The sequence below is a fragment of the Symphalangus syndactylus genome, chromosome 5, assembly GCF_028878055.3.
Source record: "Symphalangus syndactylus isolate Jambi chromosome 5, NHGRI_mSymSyn1-v2.1_pri, whole genome shotgun sequence".
Lineage (NCBI taxonomy): Eukaryota > Metazoa > Chordata > Mammalia > Primates > Hylobatidae > Symphalangus > Symphalangus syndactylus.
This window is the reverse complement of record NC_072427.2, coordinates 46,283,909-46,295,632: the sequence shown is the minus strand read 5'-3', so window position 1 is coordinate 46,295,632 and position 11,724 is coordinate 46,283,909. Positions and strand designations below refer to the sequence as shown.

Genomic DNA, 11,724 nt, shown 5'->3' with positions numbered 1-11,724 from the left:
ACACAAAGGAGCATCTCTCTGGCAAAATAGGCAAGTTGTCAAGAGTTGAATTATCTTATGTGACAACGAGACTAAGTAGGCCTTAATTTATTTTTTTGTTTATTTAATTTATTTATTTTTTTGATCAATGTTAACGAGATCACTAAGTAGGTTGCCTTAATTTCTAATGAAGTCCAAACCTTTACAGTTCCTGATCCATGTTTCAGGAGTGTCAAAACAATGCTGAGCATAGCCTGTGGCTTAAAGGTGGGTTTCAGTTGGAGAGCACCAGCCTGTGAGTACACATATTGACATAATCACTATAGGTTTGCCTGTGTGTGGAGAAGAACTTGAGTAGAGAGGAGGAGAATCACCTGTTAATCCAGTTCCTCCCTCTTGTATTCTACAACAAAGCATCTGGTATGTACAACACTGAGCATGGTGGCAGAAAGCCTGGTTTATGAGTGCTAAGTAGTACTGATCATAATGAAAATCCATTGTACTGTAGGATCAAAATGGCTTACATTTAGCTATAGAAAGCGATTATGCTGTAAACAGACTCAAAGTCATTAGTAGGAGATGCAAGTCAGAACAAGGAAACGCTACATTTTACCCATTGTGTAGGCAAACATTAGAGTGATATGATGCCTGGTGCCAGTGGTGGTGTAGATACTCAGGAACACCTGAGCATTACAGGTAGTAATGATGCCTAGAGAGGTCATTCTGGAAAGCAATCTGGCAGCAAATCTCAACACACCACAGCAGTTGTACCTTGGTTGGGGTGTGGAAAGAAGAGAGTAGCTTTGTACAGGCTGATAACAAGTGGGCTGTGCACTCAGGAGTCAAAGAGTTTAAGAAAATAAGCAAAACATATGAATCAGTATAAATTTTGCCCAGTATTTCAGCAAAATATTGGGAAACTAAGGTGAAATAAGAAGGAGGAAAACATAGAGGTGAACTAAGAAAACTACTGAAATCTAAACACACAACACAGAGGTTTCATCTGACTGAACTGCAGGGAAAACAATAATAATAGTAATAAGAATAAAAATAAATACTATGTGAACTGCATTATCATTCTAAACTTTGAAAATTCTCAATTCCTAAATATAGCAGGGCCGTCAGTCTTAGAAAGAGGATTGTGAACCTTTATTTTAGTTTCATATGAAAAGATGACTTTCTAAAATTTTACTCCGATATTTAGCTTTCCAACATGTTAAACCAAACCTGATAAACGCGACCAGCAAAAAATCCCACTACTAACATCATACTAATGATGACAGACTGAATTATTCCCAATATCAGATAGGACTCAATATGTCCGCTGTGACCACTTCCGTTCAACATTATACTGGCAGATTATCTCCAATAAAGCCTTGAGATGACAACAACGCTGGCCAATAGCTTGATTTCAGCCTTGTGAGAAACTCTGAGCCAGAGAATCTAGCTGAGCTACATCCAGACTCTGGAACCACAAAAACTGAGATAATAAAATTGTTTTGAGCCACTGATATTTTGGGCTTACCTGTTATACAACATTAGACACATAATAATACTATGCTCTGTTAAACACTACTATATCCAAGAATTGAGTTTATCGAGGTTACATGATACAAGGTCAATATAGAAAAATCCATTGTATTTCTATATTCTAGCTCTAAACAATTGCAAATTGAATTTTAAATATACTATTTACTTTGGCACCTCATAAAACCTATTAAATACTTGAGATAAACTTAGCAAAACTTCTTTGTTGAAAACCACAAAATGTTCCTGACAGGGATTTTACAAGAGCTGAATAAAAGGAGAAATATACCATGTTCATAGATGGTAGGCTTCAGTATTGTTAAAATACCAATCATCACAAAATTGATTTACAGATAAAATGCAATTTCAATCTACATATGAACAAGGAATTTTGTAGAAACAGACAAGCTCATTTTCAAATTTACATGGAAATTCAAAGAGCCTGGAATAGCCAGAACAATTTTGAAAAAGAACAAAGTTAAGTCTTTAAACTACAGTAGTTCCTCCTTATCCGTGGTTTCATTTTCCGGTTTCAGTTACCCATGGTTCAACCACAGTCTAAAAACAGGTGAGTGCAGTATAATAGGATATTTTGAGGGAGAGTGAGAAAGAAGGAGACCACATTCACATAAATCTTGTTTCTGTATATTGTTACAATTGTTCTATCTTATTATTAGTTATTGTTAATCTCTTACTGTACCTAATTTAGAAATTAAACTTTATCATAGTGATGTAAGTATAAGAAAAAACCCAGTGTATATAGGGTTTAGTACTATCTACAGTTTCAGGCATTCACTGGGGGTCTTGGAACATATCCCCTAGGATAAGGGGGAACTACCATACCTGGTTTCAAAACTTACTCTAAAGACACTCTAATAAAGATAATGCACTGTCATAAGAATGTCTACATAGCTCAGTTGAACTGAAGAAGGTTTAGATATAAATACAGATATATAAGGTAAATTTATTTTCAACAAATATGCCAAAGTTATTCACTATGGAAAAGGCAGTCTCATCAAAAAATAGTGCTGGTACATTTGGATATCTAAAGGTAAAAACAAAAACAAAAATCTGAACTGCAATTCTAACTTTAAACTATAAACAAAACATATGTGTGATAAAAAAAACTTTTATCCAGAAATATAAAGAATTCTTGCAATTCAATAATATGAATATAAATAACTTAATTTAAAAGTGGTCAAAAGGAACACCAGCAAGATGGCAGAGTAGGAAGCCCTGGACCCTCCTTCCCCTGACTAACACTCCAATTTGGCAACAATTCACAGATAAATAAATTCTCTTTGTAAGAAATCTGAAAAGTAACTGAAAGGCTCTTGCATCATGGATTAATGCAAAATCAGACTTATTGAAACTGGTAGAGAGGTTTAAGACATCTCCTCACCAGAATCCCTAACCCTGGCACAGTGGCCTACAATCAGGAAAAGACCCCCTAACTTTCAGCTTCTTTCAGGGAAGGGAAAGGGTTGGTTCACATGTCCAGTGCCTCAATTTTTTTGAGACGGTGCCCCAGATGGCTGGTTTCTGTTTTGCCAAACTTGAGCTTTGGTGGGATCAGCACAATCTAGCTGCTTGAGGGGAAGAGAGATGTCAGCTTGGGCTGGTAGATAACATAGATCCTTCTTCTTGCAGTAAGTAGACAAAAATCTCAACTCTCAGCTACTCCCTAGAGTGGGAAGAAGTTGATCTATGTCTCCAGCACCCAGCTTCTCTAGTGCTACCAAAAGAAAAGGCATCTGTCTTTCTAGTCTTGGAACACTCATGGGTCCAGCACAGTGTACAGACCTTGGGGAGAAATAAAGATGGTGGCTTAAACTGGTAGATGCCTCCTGGCTCAGCATAGAGCACATAGCAGGGGAAAAAAACCCACAGTTGCCTGCTTTACCTGTCTAGTGTGCAGACATCAACACAGAGAGTCAAGGGAAATAAAGAAACTGGCAAAGATATTCCAAACAAACGAACAAAATAAATTCCCAGAAACCAACCCTAATGAAACAGAATCATATGATTTATCTGACAGAGAGTTACCTGTTATAAAGATGCTCACCAACATCAAGAGAAGAACGCATGAACAATGTGAGAATTTCAACAAAGAGATAAAAAATATTAAAAAGTACCCAACGAAAATCATAGAGCTCAGGAACATAACTGAAATAAAAATTTACTAGTGGTTTAGATTAGATGAAGAAGAAGGATCAGTAAACTTGAATACAGATCATTGGAAATAATTCAGTCAGACAAAGAAAAAGAAAAAAGAATGAAAAAAAGCAAAGAAAGCTTATGGACTTACGGAACACCATCAACTGGGCCAACATACACATTATAGGAGTCTCTGAAGGAGATGAGAAAAAGAAAGGACCAGAAAAGTTATTCAAAGGAATAATGGTGTAAATTTTCCCAATTTGGGGAAGGAAGCAAGCATTCAGTTCCAGGAGACCCAAAGGACATCAAATAAGATGAACCTAAAGAAATCCACACTGATAGATGTTATAGTCAAATTGTCAAAAGTCAAGCACAAAGAGAGAATTGTGAAAGTGGGAAGAGAAAAGTGACTTGCTATATACAAGAGAATTCCCATAAGACTATCAGCAGAATTTTCAGGAGAAACTTTGCATCCCAGAAAAGAATGGGATGATATATTTAAAGTGCTGAAACAAAGGAACTGCCTATCAAGAATATTATACCTGGCAAATTGTCCTTCAAAAACAAAGAAAAAATAAAAGATTTTCTCAGATAAAAGTGGAAAAAGTTTATCATCATCAGACCTGCCTTAGAAAAAATCTGAAGGGAGTTCTTCAAGTTGAAATGAAAGAATGCGAAACAGCAAAACAATAGTCTAAGAAAATAAAAAATTTGTTGGTAAAGATAAACATAGAGATAAACACAGAATACTACATTACTGTAATGGTTATAGGTAAACCATTTTTTATTCGAATATAAAAGTGAAAATACAAAAGTATTAAAAATATAACTTTAAAATATTTTAAAAGATACACGGTATGAATAGATGTAAATTGTGACAACAATAACATAAAGTGTGTGGGGATTAAAGTGAAGAATTCCTGTCTGCAATTGAATTGAAGCTATTATCAACTTAAAACAGACTGTTATAACTGTAAGGTATTTTATGTATGTGCCAAGATAACAAGAGTGAAAAAAAAACCTAAAGAGTTACACAAAACTAAATGGAGAGGAATAAAAGCATATCAGTACCAAAAAAAATCAACAAACACAGAGGAAGATAACTAGAGGAGAAGACAAAGGAACTGCAAGACTAACAGAAAACAATGTACAGGCACAGTGGCTTATGCCTGTAATCCCAGCACTTTGGGAGGCCGAGGTGGGCGGATCACCTGAGGTCAAAAGTTTGAGACCAGCCTGGCCAACATGGCAAAAACTTGTCTCTACTAAAAATACAAAATTTAGCTGGGTGTGGTAGCGCATGCCTGTAATCCCAGCTACTTGGGAGGCTGAGGTGGGAGAATCAGTTGAACCCTGGAGGTGGAGTTTGCAGTGAGCCGAGATCATGCCACTGCACTCCAGCCTGCGCAACAGAACAAGACTCCCATCGACTCCATCTATAAAACAAAAAAATGGTGCCACAGAAATACAAAGTATCATAAGAGACTACCTGAACTACATCTCAAAAAATAAATAAATAAAGTGGGGCTACATAAAACTAAACAGCCTTTTGCACATCCAGCAAAGAAAATAATCAACAAAGTGAAAAGGTGACCTATGGAATGGGAGAAAATATTTGCAAACCATGTATCTGATAAGAGATTAGTCTCTAAAATATATAAGGAACTCCTCCAAGTCAATAACAATAAAACTAATAACCTGATTTTAAAATGGTCTAAGTAACTGACTAGACATTTCTTCAGAGAAGACATATTATACCAACAGGTATTAACCTGATTTTAAAATGGGCTAAGAAATTGAATAGACATCCCTCCAGAGAAGACATATTATACCAACATATTATACCAATGGCCAACAGGTAAATTAAAAATGTTCCACATCACTAGCCATCAGGTAAATGCATATCAAAACATATGTCCACATACAGACTTGTACACAAAGGTTCATAACTGCTTCAGTCACAAGAGCCAAAAATCTAGAAGCAACCCAAATGGCTATCAATAGGAAAAGGGACTACCAACATGTGGTATATCTATCGAGTAGACTACTACTCTGAAATAAAATGGTAAAAACTACTGATACACATAATGCCATGTATGAAACTTAAAAACATTTTGCTAAGTGAAAGGAGCCCCACACAAAATAGTACATATTACATGATTCCTAAAATCAATATGAGTCTGGACACGATGGCTCATGCCTGTAATCCCAGCACTTTGGGAGGCCAAGGTGGGTGGATCACCTGAGGTCGGGGGTTCGAGACCAGCCTGATCAACATGGCAAAGCCCTGTTTCTACTAAAAACACAAAAATTAGCTGGGCATGGTGTTACATGCCTGTAATCCCAGCTACTCAGTAAGCTAAGGCAGGAGAATTGCTTGAGCATAGGAGGTGGAGGTTACAGTGAGCCGAGATCACACCACTGCACTCCAGCCTGGACAACAGAGTGAGACTCTGTCTAGAAAAAAAAAAAGATCATCTTATATCTGTCATAATGTATTGGCAAGAATGTGGAGATATTGGAACACTTGCACACCACGGGTGGGAATGCAAAATGGTCCAGTTGCTTGAAAAGCAATATGGAGTTACCTCAAAAAATTAAAAATAGAACTATCATATGATCCAGTGATCCCACTGCTAGGTATCTATCTAAAAGAATTAAAATCAGTATTCCAAGGAGATATTGGCACTCCTAGATTCATTGCAGCACTATTCACAATGGACAAGATGTGGAAATAACCTAAATGTTTATCAACAGATGAATGGATAAAGAAAATGTGGTATATGCAGACAATGAAATAATACACATCCTTAAAAAAAGAAAATTCTGCAATATGTGATGACATCTACATACTTTGAGGTCATTATGCTAAGTGAAATGAACTAGTCACAGAAAGACAAATACTGCATGATTCCACTTATATGAAGTGCCTAAAATAGTCAAATTCATAGACTCGAAGAGTAAAATAGTAGTTGCCAGAGGTTGGGGATAGGGGAAATGGGATGTTACTAATAAATGGGCATAAAGTTAGCTAAACAAAATGAATAAGCTCTAGAAATCTGTAAGTATAGTCAACAACAATATATTATACACTTTAAAAAATTTGTTAAGGCTGGGAACATTGGCTCACACCTGTAATCCTACCACCTTGTGGGGGCTGAGGTGGGAGGATCACTTGAGCCCAGAAGTTCAAGACCAGTCTGGGAAACACAGTGAGACCCTATCTCTAGAAAAAAATATTTTAAATTAACCTGATGTCATGGTGGATGCCTGTAGTCTTAGCTACTTGGGAAGTTGGGGTCAGAGTATCACCTGAACCTGGGAGGCCAAGGCTGCAGTGAGCCATGCACCCCAGTCTGGGCAATAAAGTGAGACGCTATCTCAAAAATTTTTTAAATTTAATTAATTTAATTAAATAATTTCATTTAATTATTAAAAATTAAGTTAAATTTTTTATTTTAATTTAATATGGGAGATATCATGTTAAGTATTCTTATCAACATAAAATTTAAAAAATTTAATGGTCAAAAGATTTGAAAAGAGATTTTACCAAAGAAGTTAAGTGAATAGCCATTAAACACATAAAAATATTTTTCAACACTTTTATTAGGAAAATGCAAATTAAAATGACAATGAGACGAGGCATGGTGGCTCACACCTATAATCCCAGCACTTTTGGGGGACGAGGTGGGAGGATGGCTTAAAGTCAGGAGTTTGAGGCAAGCCTGGGAAACATAGCAAGGCCCACTCTCTATAAAATTTTAAAAATTAGCCAGGCATGGTGATGCTAGCCTGTACTCCCAGCTACTCAGAAGACTGAGTCAGGAGGCTCACTTCAGCCCAGGAGGTCAAGGCTGCAGTGAGCTATGATTATGCCACTGCATTCCAGCCTGGGCCACAGAGCAAGATTCTATCTCAAAAAAAGAAAAAAAAAAAAAAGGAAAGAAACAAACAAAACCCCACAATGAAATACAACTACATACCTGCTAGAAGGATTAAAACTAAAAAGACTAACCATACTATGTACTGATGAGGATATAGAGCAACCAGAATTCTTATACATTTCTGATGGGAATTAATATGTACAGCAATATTAGCAAAGACTTTGGCATTTTCTTTTAAAAGTTAAACATATATTTATCACACAAACTGGAAATCCAACTTCTAGGTATTTACCTAAGAAAAATAAAAACATATGTCCACACAAAGACTTGTACACAAAAGTTCATAACTGCTTCAGTCACAAGAGCCAAAAATCTAGATACAACCCAAATGGCTATCAATAGGAAGAGGGACTACCGAAATGTGGTATATCCATCGAGTAGACTATGACTCCGAAATAAAATGGTGAAAACTACCGATACACATGACACCATGTAGGAATCTTAAAAACATTTTGCTAAGTGAAAGAAGCCCAATACAAACGGGTACATATTATATGATTCCTAAAATCATATAATATAAAATCTTATTTTATATAAAATCATTTGTATAAAATCCTAAATTGGAAAAAGGTAACTTATAGTTACAGAAAGCAGACTAGTAGTTGCCAGGGATCAAGATTAGGGCAGATGGAGAACAGATCCAAAGAGGCAAGAGAAAACTTTTGTGGTTGTGAAAATGGTTAATATTCTTATTTTGGGAGGCAATTGCACAGGTATATGTATTTGTCAAAAACCATCAAATTGGCTCTCTCTCACCTGCTGCCATCTGAGACATGCCTTGCTTCCCTTTCACCTTCTGCCATGACTGTAAATTTCCTGAGGCCTCCCCAGCTATGTGGAACTACAACAAGAGGGATGTCACAGTTTTCCATTTAGATCAACAACTTCAAGTTCTTAACATGGAAAAATCAGAGAAGACTGAAGTGATTCTCTTTGCTTGCGGTTCCTTTAATCCTATCACCAACATGCACCTCAGATTGTTTGAGCTGGCAAAGGCTACATCAATGGAACAGGAAGATACAGAGTTGTCAAAGGCATAATCTCTCCTGTTGGCAATGCATATTAGAAGAAAAGACTCATTCCTGGGGCCAGGCATGGTGGCTCGCGCCTGTAATCCCAGCATTTTGGGAGGCGGGCAGATCACGAGGTCAGGAGATCGAGACCATCCTGGCTAACACAGTGAAACCCCGTCTCTACTAAAAATACAAAAATTAGCTGGTGGGGGTGGCAGGCGCCTGTAATCCCAGCTACTCGGGAGGCTGAGGCAGGAGAATGGCATGAACCTGGGAAGCAGAGCTTGCAGTGAGCCGAGGTCACGCCACTGCACTCCATCCAGCCTGGGTGACAGAGCAAGACTCTGTCTCAAAAAAAAAAAAAAAGAAGAAGAAGAAGAAAAGACTCATTCCTGCCCATCACTGGGTCATCATGGCAGAACTTGCCACCAAGAATTCCAAATGGGTGGGAGTTAATACCTGGAAAATCTTCAGAAGGAGTGGACAGAGATTGTTAAGACACCATCAAGAGAAACTGGAGGCCAGTAACTGTGATCACTAGCAGAACTCATCTACACGAGAAAGGCCTGGACAGAAGAAGAAGTGGACTGAACAAAGACAAGAGTCTAGTCAAAAGAAATCCCTAGGGCCCAAAACGAAAGGTATGCCAAAGGTCAAGCTGCTATGTGAGGCAGATTTATTGGAGTCCTTTGTGGAAGAGTGAAGATATCATCCAAATCGTGGCGGGCTATGGTCGCATATGTATTAGTTAGGCTGGAAAGTATGTGCAGAAATTCTTCTATGAATCCGATGTGCTGTGGAAACACCGGAGCAACATTCATGTTGTGAAGGAGTGGATTACTAATGACACCTCATCCACAAAAATGTGGACAGCCCTCAGAACAGGCCAGAGCATTTGCTACTTGGTACCAGATCTTGTCCAAGAATACATGGAACAGCATAATTTGTACAGTTCCAAGAGTGAAGACAGGAATGTTGCGGTCATCCTGGCCCCTTTGCAGAGAAATGTCACAGAAGCTAAGGCACAGGAATTCTACAGCATGACGTTTTGGACTTCCCTTTTCGGGATTTGAAACAATCTGGGTTTTAGTAACTGGGGAAAGAAATTGTGATGCTGCTGCCTAAACTAAAGCTTAAAAGTTTAGTAAAAATCAGTGGTAAGTTAAAATCAGGTTTTTTCCCCTTTTATCAGAAATTGCTAAGATGAATTTTTTCCTATGATCTTTTTTTAAAAAAAGAATGTACAATCTCTTTATCTTTAAGATTAGCATCACACTAAAACCAAACGAATTTTCAGTGAAAATAGCTACAAGTAAGAAGTCAAAAAGCAACAGCCTAGGTCTACCACATTTAAGAAGTAAAGTGTGAAAAACAGAAGTTCATTTAAAATTCTAACTTCGGTTATGAAGGGAATTGACATTTTATTGATGCCTGCTGCTGGGTAATCTGCAGTCAGGGTAGACAAAGGAAGGAACTCTTATAGTGGTGATCTTGTAAAATGCACTGTTGATAAATTGTCTCCAGTTATGCAAAATAAAGGTTGTGAATATGCCTGGCAGAAACATTGCACCAATAGTTAGTTCTCTGTGGCACACATCAAAGTGGCCAACTAAATTTTGGCAAGACCTATCTGCCTGGAGCTTCACCTTTGGAAGAAGGGAGTGAGGTCTAAGCCCTTGTATGTTTAGAAAGGTACGCAGGTATTTCTGATAGCCCCCAGAGGTAAGAGCTACTGCCTTACACACTATACACATTTATTTAGGCTTTATGTGTCATGCTCTAGCCTTGGCCATCCGCCCTCTCTTTATCTTCAGGAACAACTTCAGAAAGGACATCATGCTACATTGAATCTAGAGAATCACAGAAATTGAGAGGACTCATTCCAGGATTTTATAAGTCTGAATGCTCTTAACCTTTATTGGTAGCTTAAACAAAAGACCTGAGTGGGGTGGAGTGGCACATGCTCTGTAATCCCATCTATTTGGGAGGCTGAGGCAGGAGGATCACTTGAGCCCAGGACTTTGAGACCGGTCTGGGCTAAACAGTGAGAACTTGTCTTTAAAAACTGGAGTTTCTGAAGAACCATGCTATTTCTGTTTCAGCCTACTGTGAATCTGTCATTTGTGAATTTAAGCAGAAAAAGGGTCTGTTTTCTTACACTTTTTCTCTTCTTGTCCTTTTGTGTGAAGTTTAACCAAAAGTAGTATTCTCAAATAATTAGTCTTAGCTTTATGTTGAAAATACAAGCTTGTTACATGGTTTGCAACCGATTAAAATGTTGTAGAAGTTTTACCAATTTGTAAAGCAAAAAGACCAGAGATAGCTTTTTGTAGAACAGTTTTAGGGTTTGGAAAATAGTTCTATGATAGAAACAGAACTAAAGTTAAATTTCTAATGAAAATAGAATAAATTGCCTTTTTGCAATTTCTATTTTATGTCTACACCACCCCAGATGAAGGGTTTGTAACTGCAGAAGAAAAAAAAAATACTTAGAAATGTGCACGTAGGCCAGACACGATGGCTCATGCCTGTAATACCAGCATTTTGGGAGGCCGAGGTATGAGGAGTTCAAGACCAGCCTGGGCAACATGGCAAAACGCCATCTCTACAAAAATACAAAAATTAGCTGGCATAGTGGCAGGCACCTAGAGTCCCAGCTACTGGGGAGGCTGAGATACAAGGATTGCTTGAGCCCAGGAGGCATAGGTTGCAGTGAGCTGAGATCATGCCAGTGCACTCCAGACTGGATGACAAAGCAAGACCCTCTCTTAAAAACAAAAACAAAACAAAAACAAAAATGTGCAATTGTATAGTCCATCTGAATCTACAGTTTGAAAAAGAAAAATGTTAAATAAAGTTAAGCTAAGACATGTGCTACCACTCCCAACTTACTCTTACTGAAACCATCAGGCCACCTCCCAAAGACAGGGAGGGAGCAAAGCCTGACACCTAGCATGTTTCAGGATCTATCTGCCAAGTGAATGAAAGGTTGGAATCTCAAATCCTAGAGAATCTCAAATCCTAGAGTTCAAAGTCACTCTTCTCCTCCTTGGCTTTTTGCAGTTTAAGAGCTGAAGTAGCCCTAGAAAATAATGATGGAG

At 37.8% G+C, this 11,724-nt stretch overlaps 1 pseudogene; it reads left to right on the top strand.

Annotated features, from left to right (window-relative positions):
- The first annotated feature begins 8,478 nt into the window (after positions 1-8,478).
- On the top strand, positions 8,479-9,696 carry LOC129481560 (nicotinamide/nicotinic acid mononucleotide adenylyltransferase 1-like; annotated as a pseudogene).
- The last annotated feature ends 2,028 nt before the right edge of the window (positions 9,697-11,724 follow it).